Source organism: Ascidiella aspersa, chromosome 9 (assembly GCF_963924565.1).
Source record: "Ascidiella aspersa chromosome 9, kaAscAspe10.2, whole genome shotgun sequence".
Classification (NCBI taxonomy): domain Eukaryota; kingdom Metazoa; phylum Chordata; class Ascidiacea; order Phlebobranchia; family Ascidiidae; genus Ascidiella; species Ascidiella aspersa.
This window is the reverse complement of record NC_139455.1, coordinates 2,409,005-2,419,816: the sequence shown is the minus strand read 5'-3', so window position 1 is coordinate 2,419,816 and position 10,812 is coordinate 2,409,005.

Sequence of the window (10,812 nt, the reverse complement as noted above, 5' to 3'; positions counted from 1 at the left end):
CATCCGCTATTAGTTAGTTCTATTGATACTCCAATGCAGTGTTTTTTTTCTGTAAATGTTTTTTTTGACCATAGTAATGGCGACATTTTGTTTTGTATTGAGCGGGAGTATTATTGCTTCAAAGCAGCGGGTAGCAGCAATGGTGGAAGTAAGCGCTATCTGTCGAAACGGCGACCCGGTAAAACAATTTTTTTTTAAATATCCTGTTTTACAAGGGCATGTCCCTTTTACAACTAAGATTTCAGTTTCATATTTGTGCAGGACATCGAACGATAACCTCACGTTTTCTAAAGTTACTTGTTTTAAACGTTCCGTTATGACGTACCTTTGTTACGTCATCTCTAAAAAAATTCATGCGTTCTGGAATCGGACATCCTATCTCTCTAGTCCAGTGGTTCTCAACCTTTTTTCTTTCGTGGCCCATTTTTGTTGCACAAAAAATTTGTGGCCCAATAAGTTTTTATGAATGGACAAACTATAAAAAGGTTTAGAACAAAAAAGCGGATCATATAACAATAAATTTACGTTTTATTTACATTCCAACTCAATTCCCCCCTAAGCCATTATTCCTGTAAAGTTAGGTGTAGTGACACAAATGAAACTAATTCTTCAAAAAATCTAGCTTTTTTAAAGTGGCCCATCTAAAATGTTTCCATGGCCCACCAGTGAGCCATGGCCCACTGGTTGAGAACAGCTGCTCTAGTCACTATGCGCTGTTTAATATTAAAATGCAACAAATGTAACATGTCTTGAAGCGCAGGTAATTTAATATTTTTTTTAAATAATATGTTCATGACAAAAGGAAGTGGCTATTAGACTGGATTGCTCTTTTACGCTTGCACCCACACGTGATTTTACATTGATTTGGGTTAGGATGAGGTTAGGGTTTTTAGATGGGTTTGGGTGGTGGTAGCATTTAATTTAATTTCTAGAATTTGTATAATTTCAATGATTTTTTCGGAAACCGATATACATTACTTTGTTAGTCGGGTAAATAGCCTCAGGAAGTGCCTATTGGCAATTTAACGGATTGCTCTTTTACGCTTGCACCCGTTAGTGTGTCGATTTGAACTACTTTGGTGCCCAGGTGAATAGCCTCTTCCTAAAAGATGGCGTTTTGTTATTTACTTACTTTCTAGGAAAGCCGAAACATATGGGCCATAGCTGTAAATCAACATTTTAGGTAATTTAGCTTTTGCAGGGTCTACGACGTTTATCGTAAGTGTCCCAACCGGAACGCTGTTGCCAGTTAAGTAACCCTGATTTTACAGGTTAGAAGCAACCCCCATTTTAGCAGGTTAGCAGCAACAGACAAGCGTTGTTCATACGATTGGAACCTACCTACGTCTGAAATGAGTTTTTGTCGCGACGTCGCCTCCAAATCAGCTGTTCCGTCCTTTTTTGCCAAGCTGGTCATTGCAACTTGGTCGGACATTTCACTCACAGTTACTCAACCGCCCAAAACCGAGCTCTAAAATTCGCTAAAGTTTCAGATTTAAAGATTGGCTATCGGCTAAACCAGAGGTCCTTTGCGTCGTTGGCCTATAAACGACGTTACAATAATTTCGTTTCGTATCTAAACCTTAATGTGGTAAATTACTGGTAATCAAATGCTAACAGATATTACTATACGACAATATTGCGATGGCTTAAATCACTGTTTACAATTAACATGATTTGGCTTGATTCTTTGGGGAGAAATGACTTGACTTCACTTAAATCATTTACTGTGTTCTATTTAAAAAAATATTAGTAAAATGAGGTTATTTGAGCCAACTGTTAAATTTAATACCGGTACATTAACTTGGTATTTGTTTCAGTTTTTGGTGTCTGCTACAAAAATATTGATCAGAACTCGAAGAATTTTATAAAACACGTTCAATAATTTTATAGGTTTAGTATTTTTTTTTGATGCAATTCTGTAACTTTGACTTGACTTGCTATTTGTTGAAAACGGTTTGACTGGGACTTTAAACTGCATCAATTTTGATACAAACAATAAAACAAACCAAATAAAACACAATCCTTTCCAATTAGAAAAAACGTAAAATAACTACTAAGCTATGCTAACAGTGTAGCGTAGAAGTAGGTCACACCTAACTACAGTACGACTCTAACTGCATGCAACTAGGCTAGAACTTGACAGCCTGAAGCCATACTGAGCTTAGGCAGCCCATCGCCTCAACGGAATGCAGTCTTTTTGCTGTTTGTGTTTAACTGCAACGTCTTCCACTTAAAGCTACGGGTGGATCTGTGAATGATTAAAGTTTTGGCCGTTTAAGTTATTCTGCCAAAGAAATGGACGATTGCTTTGTAAATACTCGTCAAAAGGTTTAAGCACTTGCCGTGCATTCTGCGTGTGCAGTGTGCACATGTGAACAAACAATTGGGTTGTGCTCAGGTCAGAGTCCAAGCTTTAAAATTAGATAACACTGGGTCATTTACGGTGTTACAAACAAGTCATTTCGAAAAGACTCAAGTCTCAGTCAATATATTCGTAAAATAACTCAAGTCCAGACCAAGTCTTTTGAAAAACAGCAAGTCAAGTCATTATTAGCACCAGTCAACTTGTCAAGTCCTTGTCGCAAATATAAAACATTAATTTTTAAAACTAATATTAAAACTGGTAACTACTATTAAAACTGGTAACCTTGCCCCATTATGAGAAATATCTAAGTAAAAAATAACTTAAACGCAACATATGGCAAAAATCTGCAAAAAAAAAAGATAAATAACCCTATTTTATTCAAAATGCTTAACGAAACATTTCATTTTAACCCAAGTCATTTGTTTAAAAGACTTAAGTCAAGCCAACTCACTTGTCCAAAAGACTTAAGTCAAATCAATTTATTTTGCCCAAAAGACTTAAGTCAAGTAAAGTCATTTGAAAACAGTGACTTTAGTGCACTTAAGTCAAGTCACTGACTTAAGTCATTACAACACTGTTCAAGTCATTTTTATAAGAGCTTTACGAAAGCTATTTTAAAACGAACTTTTATAAAAAATGTTGATGTTTCACTTCGTTTTCTTTGAATTAGCGCAGATTTTCCAACGAGTATTTAAAAGTTATGCGAACCTGTAGTTATAGCACAGTGTTTCTCACACTTATTTGCAGCGGCCCAAAAACTAAGCGAAGTATAACAAGGTAGCTTTGGTCGCACAATTCTCTTCATTAAACTTATAATGCAGGGGTTCTTAAACTTTTTTACCGCGGACACATAAAATTTTATTTTACCTCGCGTGGACCACTGTAGGCAGAAAAATTAAAAAAATTACGTCACAGGACAAATAGACTTCATAAATCTGCTGATTTTTGTCCAAAAATGTGGAAATGGAATGGAATCTAAATGCATTCAGTACAAAACCGTTCTTTTTGCAATTTAATTGATTTGATTACTTATTTACACTAATATTTGAATTAGGTCTACATGGACCCCCTAAAAGTAGTTCACAGACCCCCAAGGTGTTCATGGACCCCAGTTTAAGAACCCCTGTTATAAAGGAACAAAAAAATATTTTGCCAAAAATCAAATTTCAACTAATCGAAACACGTGAACAACTGCAGTCGGCGATTCAACTAAATTATACGACGACCAAAATTAGGCTTCGCCACCCATAGGTTAAGCACTGCTATAATATGGAACAATTTGCCGGCGGGATCTATATGCGCTATTCAGTGGCTCTTAACCTTTTTAAAGACGCTGCCAAAATAACTTTTTGGTATAACTTTTTGGATATCAATATCCTTTTTCATTTTTCACTATTTTTTTATATTTCTTTTTTTATTAAAAAACTGACACATATGAATGATCAAAAAACAGTAGATTCAAATATGAATTTGCCTTTGATTAAACAACAAGAATGTAAACAATTAAAACCATTGACATATTTAAGTTTTAGCAATAAAATAAAGCATATCATTCAATTGTCAAAATCACCCCTAATAATTTATAAAATTACTACACGCCAGCTACTATCCATCATTAAATATTACTATAAATCCTTAGGTTATATCGAATTTCATGTTTATTGTTATATTACAATATCGCTAAGATTTTTTTTTAACTTTTTAACTACTGTAAATCAAAAAACAACGGTTTACTTAAGAAAAGCAGTTACACCAGGCCTTCATTAGCTTTTTAAAATCCAAGTAGAAATTTACGGAAGTGGAATTGCTGTAGCGATAATGTTACACAATACTCCAGGAATATTAATAATTCAACATTCGAGCTGCTTATTAAAAACAAATCCTTACTTGTGGCTCTTTGCCAAGGGGTTTAGAAATCGGTTTTCATAAAGGATCGGAAAACTGTAAATATTGGAAATCGCGGGTCGATTACAAACTTTGTATTAATGTTAATTAGTTTGATTATTCAACGACTAAAAAATATTTATCTATTTATATAGTAGGCTTTATGGAGTTGTCGTTTAGTTCAGAATTGCATTAAAAATTAGCTTAGCTTTGCATTTGACAAACATTCCTGTTAATTAATGGTTAATCACCCGTTTTTGTTTTAGGAATTCGCTTCTATATGGACCGGGTGAATTAAACTGGTGAGCCGGATTTGACTGGCGGGCCGTAGTTTTGTGACAAAAATAATCGCTAAAGCCTAGATTGTATTTGTCGGACTTGTGACCTAATGCAAATAATCGCCACTGTTTTATCCTGAAACTAATATACAAATGACTTTTTTTAAATATCGGATCGGAGCCGATATCCGATACCAGGTGGTAATATCGGTATACGACCGATACTAGAGTGGTATTGTTGCCCATCCGAATTTATATGTGCAATCTAGCAATGGTTTAGCAGCGCTTTTTGCCTCAAAAGTGGAACCTTTTAGATATTCCACTATTAAGCCTATCTTAAAAACGTACGCAAAGTCATGAGAAAAATTTGTCAAACGAAAATAGTTGCGCTCGCCTATGCTTTGCCAGGTCTACATATGCCCTGCCTTAAAAAAGGTAAAAAAAATACTAATAAATCTGACAACATAGCTAAACTCCGACAAAACTCTGTCGTCTCAGTCTAACCGGCTCTATATGAATTGTCTTGTAATGAGTCGCAAAACGCACAACATCCAGCGAAACCATTATCTCGGGGGACTGAGCTGTCTGTCAAGCCGCGCAAATTTTCTCTGATCGAAAGGGGTCGCGTGCCGCGAGTCGCATGTCGCGCGCGGCGTTTCACAAACGCCGACTTGGACCGCGACAGGGTTTTTCGTCTCTCTGCGCAGTTCGAATCCATTAGCGACAAGCCACCGCGGATTTGGCTCCGGGAAACAAGCGTCCGACAAATAATGCCTATGTACTGCAGGTTAAATGCCTGTATGTTTGTTCGGCAATGTGGAAATGATGTTTCGCGCGAACGGCGACAATATAAGCGACTTTGTTGAAATATTTGTGAAAATGTATACTTCGATAAGTGCAACTTCAAATATAATTTAAATATTTTTTTTGATTGACAAGTCTACATTTGAAAATTGGTTTCGATTTTTTAACGCACAATTTTGGATGTTTTATCTTAATAATAATAGAAAAACGGTCAATTTTGCAAAAAAAACAACGCAAAATATTCGATAGAAAATCGATTTTATTTGTAAATTAAAAAAAAATTAAAACTTTAAAAGGCTGCGAATATGACACGCAGTCAGGTAACAAAAAAAATACGCAGCATATATGCGATTTAATAAAGAGTTAGATGTCTACTCGTTATTTAAGATGTCCGATACTAAAAAAAAGTACAATTCAGTATAAATACATTCAATACAAAACTGTTCTATTTGTAATTTAATTGATTTGATTATTAAATAAACACTGATATTTCAATTAGACCTTCATGGACTCCCTAAAACTATTTCACGGAACCCCCAAGGTGTTCATGAACCCCAGTTTAAGAACCCCTGCTATAGTCGTTATAATCTTTATCTTAGTTAAACGCAAATGAACTGCCACCGATCGAGGATTCGTTATCTCGATCGATTGACGCGAAGCTCATTGTTACGACACAGAACACCATAGTTATGCTAGCCCTCTGGTGCTTAATTAGGGTCATTTTTGCGCGATGGGAACTTGTCTTGTTTCCCTACGGGGGCCTAATACTCCAATCACTGGACAATACCGAGTTGAATTATTTATGTGAGTACAAAAGTTATAATACAAAGCTATAGCGCAAAGCGAAAAAAAAAACAAAAAAAGCCTTTATATCGTTTAAGTTGTCAAAAACATTTTTATGGGGTGATGAAACGAGCGCCAAACTTTCAAATTTTACCTAAAAACCTTCAAATTGCCACAAATTCTTGAATAAACCAGTTTAAAGCGGTTCTTACCGTTTTTTGTTGAAAAATCCGGTAAATTCCACATGAAAATTGATTTTTGCCAATTTTTGGGGGGTTGATGACACGAGAGGCAGCATTTTCTTAACTTTTTGTAAGGGAGACCAATTACTCCAAAAACTGGACAAGAACTTGTTAAATTATTCATGTCAGTCTTTTGGTGCAAGACTTAGGGTTAAAAGGCGTTTTGTAATAACCGCCATTCGATATAATTGAAAACACGGGTAGATTGCTGTGTTTAATTGTGCGTTATCGGATGTTCGGGGGTATTTTTAGGTATATAGGCCTACGATACTTATTTATTCCGATAACGCGATCCGATCAAATACCCGATACCCGATATTTTGAGCAAAAGTAGTGATGTCTGATACTTGACATTTTGTTCCGATACCGATACCCGATATTTTAACAAAAGTATCGTGATTCGATGCGATACCAAATGACGTCATTACCATGCTCAAACAGGGGAAACAAAATAAAAACTTTGAAAGTACTTCTTTTTCCAAGTTATTAGCCAAAGTTTGCTTTATCCCTGGGGTTTAACTATTATCTGCTGTTGTTCAGGGGTGGGCAATAATTCATTCAATGGAAGAGCCATTTGCAGAAAATACAAGTACCAGGGAGCCTCAAAAGTTATTTCAATACAAAAACGGTAAATAATGCAAAGTCAGCCGCATATAATAACAGAACTGTGATATAACAAAACAAAACGGTAATAATAACGGTAATAGCAAAATAACACGCACAATATTTAACGAAATGCTGGCCTAACTATAAAAAAGAAAAAGAGAGAAACGCTTATAAACGGTATTCTTGGAGTCTTGGTAGCATTTACAATTTTTTGGAACTTTAAGATTCAGCTAGAAGAGCCACAAAAAACATGCCGGAGAGCCGCAGTTTGCCCACCCCTGGTCTATACTAATTTTGATGATTACTCTAGAATGTTGAAAATCGCTGCCTTTATAGAAAACTATTGCAAAAATACCTATGAATGTGATCTCGGAAAGGCACCGATACCATCTCAGTATCGGACGAATACCGATACTAACACTTGATATCGGGTACCGGCTCCGATCCGATACTATCGGACATGCTTAGCGACCCATTACTAAGATTAACAAACAAAATGTAACTAAGGATTTTAGGTTTGTTAGGCGAAAAAGTCAATTTATAACTAGAAAACCTAGTTACCAATTGTTTATTTGCAGTTTTAATCTTATTTATTAACATGAAAAATGCTCGGTTAGATAACAAACCATGGCTGAAAATCTAAAATAAATTCGATATCGGATCACCCTAGTATCGGACGAGTATCGATACTACAACTTCACATCGGGTTTATGCGTCGATCTGACATTATAGGACATCTCTAATACAACTGTACATACACTAAGCTATTTGGTTTAATCGCCTCATACAGTAAACCTAACCAGTGGGCTTTCATCGAAATTGAATACTCTTCTAATAAAATTTTAAAATGTGGTAAAAACCACTGACATAGCACAGAACTAGCTTACTAGATAAAGACTGGTTTACCATAGATAGACAAGAACTTATGAATTATTCATGTGAGTGTTTTGATGCAAGACTGAAGGTTAAAGTGCGCTTTGTAATAACCGCGATTCGATATTACGGCAAACACGGGTCGATTTCGGTATTTAATTGTGCTTTATACCAGGGGTTCTTAAACTTTTTTTAACGCGGACTCCTAAAATTTTCTTTCATCTCGCGTGGACCACTGTAGGCAAAAAAATTACAAAAATGACGCCATAAATTGACGTCACAGTACAAATAGACTTCATAAATTTGCTGATTTTGGTCCAAAATTGTGAAAGTGAAATGCAGTTTAAATACATTCAGTGCAAAACCGTTTTATTTTTAATTAAATTGATTTATTTAATAAATTGATTACTTCTTAAATAAACACTAATATTTCAATTAGACCTTCATGGACCCCCCAAAACTAGTTCACGGACCCATGGACCCCAGTTTAAGAACCCCTGCTTTATACTATACCATAGGTTTGAATACATCTGTAGACCTGCATAGTTACAAGCTGTATATAGGCTGTGGCTACCAGGCATAATGTTACAAGCTATATTTGGTTATTTGCCTCGCCTTGTATCTAGTTACATGGCTATGATATTTATTACAAGGCTTCAATGGAAATTAAATGCTTGCAATACAATTAACAAAAACACTATCAATATACGTTTAAAGATAACGAAGGTTTTTTGTGGTAATTATTCGAGTTTTTGCCATTTCAACAAACTATATTTAGTTTTTGACCAGCAGAGTATATTTTATCACAGTTCTATTTTGGAAATTGATTGTTTGTAATGAAGTTAAGAAAAACACTAGCACAGGATTATAGGTTAAAAAAAACGACGGACTTTCAACGGTATTTAATTGCGAGGTATAGGGTGCCATTGAGCTTTTAAATACATTGTCGTTTGTTCATAGCTTTTACACCAAGCTATATTTGGTTATTTGCCTTGTAAAATAAATCTAAATTCAGGGCTGTAATGGAAGTTGGATGTTTTCAATAAAATAAAAATACACTAGCACAGGATTATAGGTTTAAAAAACGACGGATTTTTTCAGTTATAGGGTTCCATTGAACGTTTAAATACATTGTCGTTCGCTCATAGCTCGTACAGCAAGCTATTGCAATGAAATAAAAATACTAGCACAGGACTATAGGTTAAAAGATAACCATGTTTTTATTTTCGTCATTTAATTGCGCATTGATGCCATTGGAAGTTTGTTTTAAACACATATGTATGTGGTTTATACACCAAGCTATATTTAGTTATTTGACTCGTAAAGTAAATTTAATTAAAGGGCTGTAAAATAAATTGAATGTTAGAAACGGTTTAGATCCGATATTATACATAGTTACATCAATGCATACTATCAGTTCGAATAAAATTAATGACTATTTTAGCAATTTTCGACACTTTGCCAAAACCACTGACCTAGAAGATGACTCACAAGTAGATTAACTTGCAGTCATGGTTTAAATACTAATGCGAATGTTTAGATGCAATGCTATTCGGTGAAAAACAAGCAAATTTTCTAGTTTTAAAAACCTAAAATTTGTTATTTGCTTTCATTTTAATCGCAGACTGATTTAAAATAGTCTTTGGTTTACATCATGCAAAGTTATTATCCAAGATAAGAGTTGAACTATGAAATGCATTTTATGTTGAATTAAGTTAAATAATTACCATTTCAAAGTAGATACAAATCGCCAAGCCTCACGGGTATCAGTTAGTTAGCAAAAAAATTAAAAATCGGTTATCGATATCCGCTAAAACAGTGATATCGGTCGATCTTTGTTTAAAATGTCTCTTACCAAATAATAAATCTAATCACTGTGGATTAACAACTTGAAAACTCGTTCAAAACCACCAAGAACGCGGCTAATTTACCAGAAAGAAGACATGTATTTAAGATCAACCAGCACTTTGCTTGCAGGAGAACATTTCGAACGAACGAAAACGAAAACGAAAAAAGCGTCTTTGAGAAAGCTTCCAAAAATGTCGCGCACCAGCTGTTCAAAATAAGCCAACGAAATAAACAGCAGAAGCCCATTTTTGCAAGGCCACGTTTCAAGTGCGATAAAAAAATAAATAAACGCTCAAACACAAGAATAACAAATTGAACGCAACATACAGTTAAGAAAACCAGGGCTACGGAGTCGGTTAGAAACAACCAGAGCCCGAATTCGGCCGAAAAAAGTAGCCTTATTACGGAGTCTGGTGAAATTTATCATTTCCGAGTCCCGGGTTCGACTCCGACTCTACAGCCCGTACTCTTCCCATTAACGTATCAAATACGGCGGATATACTCGTATAGGTGTTATAACTCAGAAAAAAAACAAATTATGCTCTTTCACGTTTATAATTCACAGTTTGCGGCCTTATCCGTTTTCAATTTGGTACAACGTAATTGCGCATGCGCACGTCGTTTTTTTGGTTAAGGTAATCTTAAGTAGTCTAACTCAGGTAATTGAGTTGGACGTTAGCAAAATAAACCTACTCTGTCGAGTCCCGAATCCCGAGTCCGACTCTGCAGCCCGAGTAGAAATCTTCCGAAAGAAAAGTAATTTTACAAAAGTGAAACGAAGCCATTCCGGATAAGAAATTAACAAAAAATAGTGAAAGATGGTTTACGGCGAAGTTTTTCAAATTAAAGCAAGTGAAACGAAAATTTCGAAGATTTAACTTTTAGGAAACTTTGAAAATTTCGCTGATGTCTGTTATCCATTGTAAAGTGGGTGAAAAATCTGAGCCAGAGCGAGCGAACACCAACAAAAAATGAAAAGCGTAGAAATTTAAACAGCTTTTTGAAGTTAAATAAAAACACACAAAAAAAAAAAACGTTTTTTAATACCCAGTTTCTTACTGCTAGGCAAAAAGAAACTTAATCGTATATACACTTTACGAAAAATTCGTGAGGAAACAATATCTTT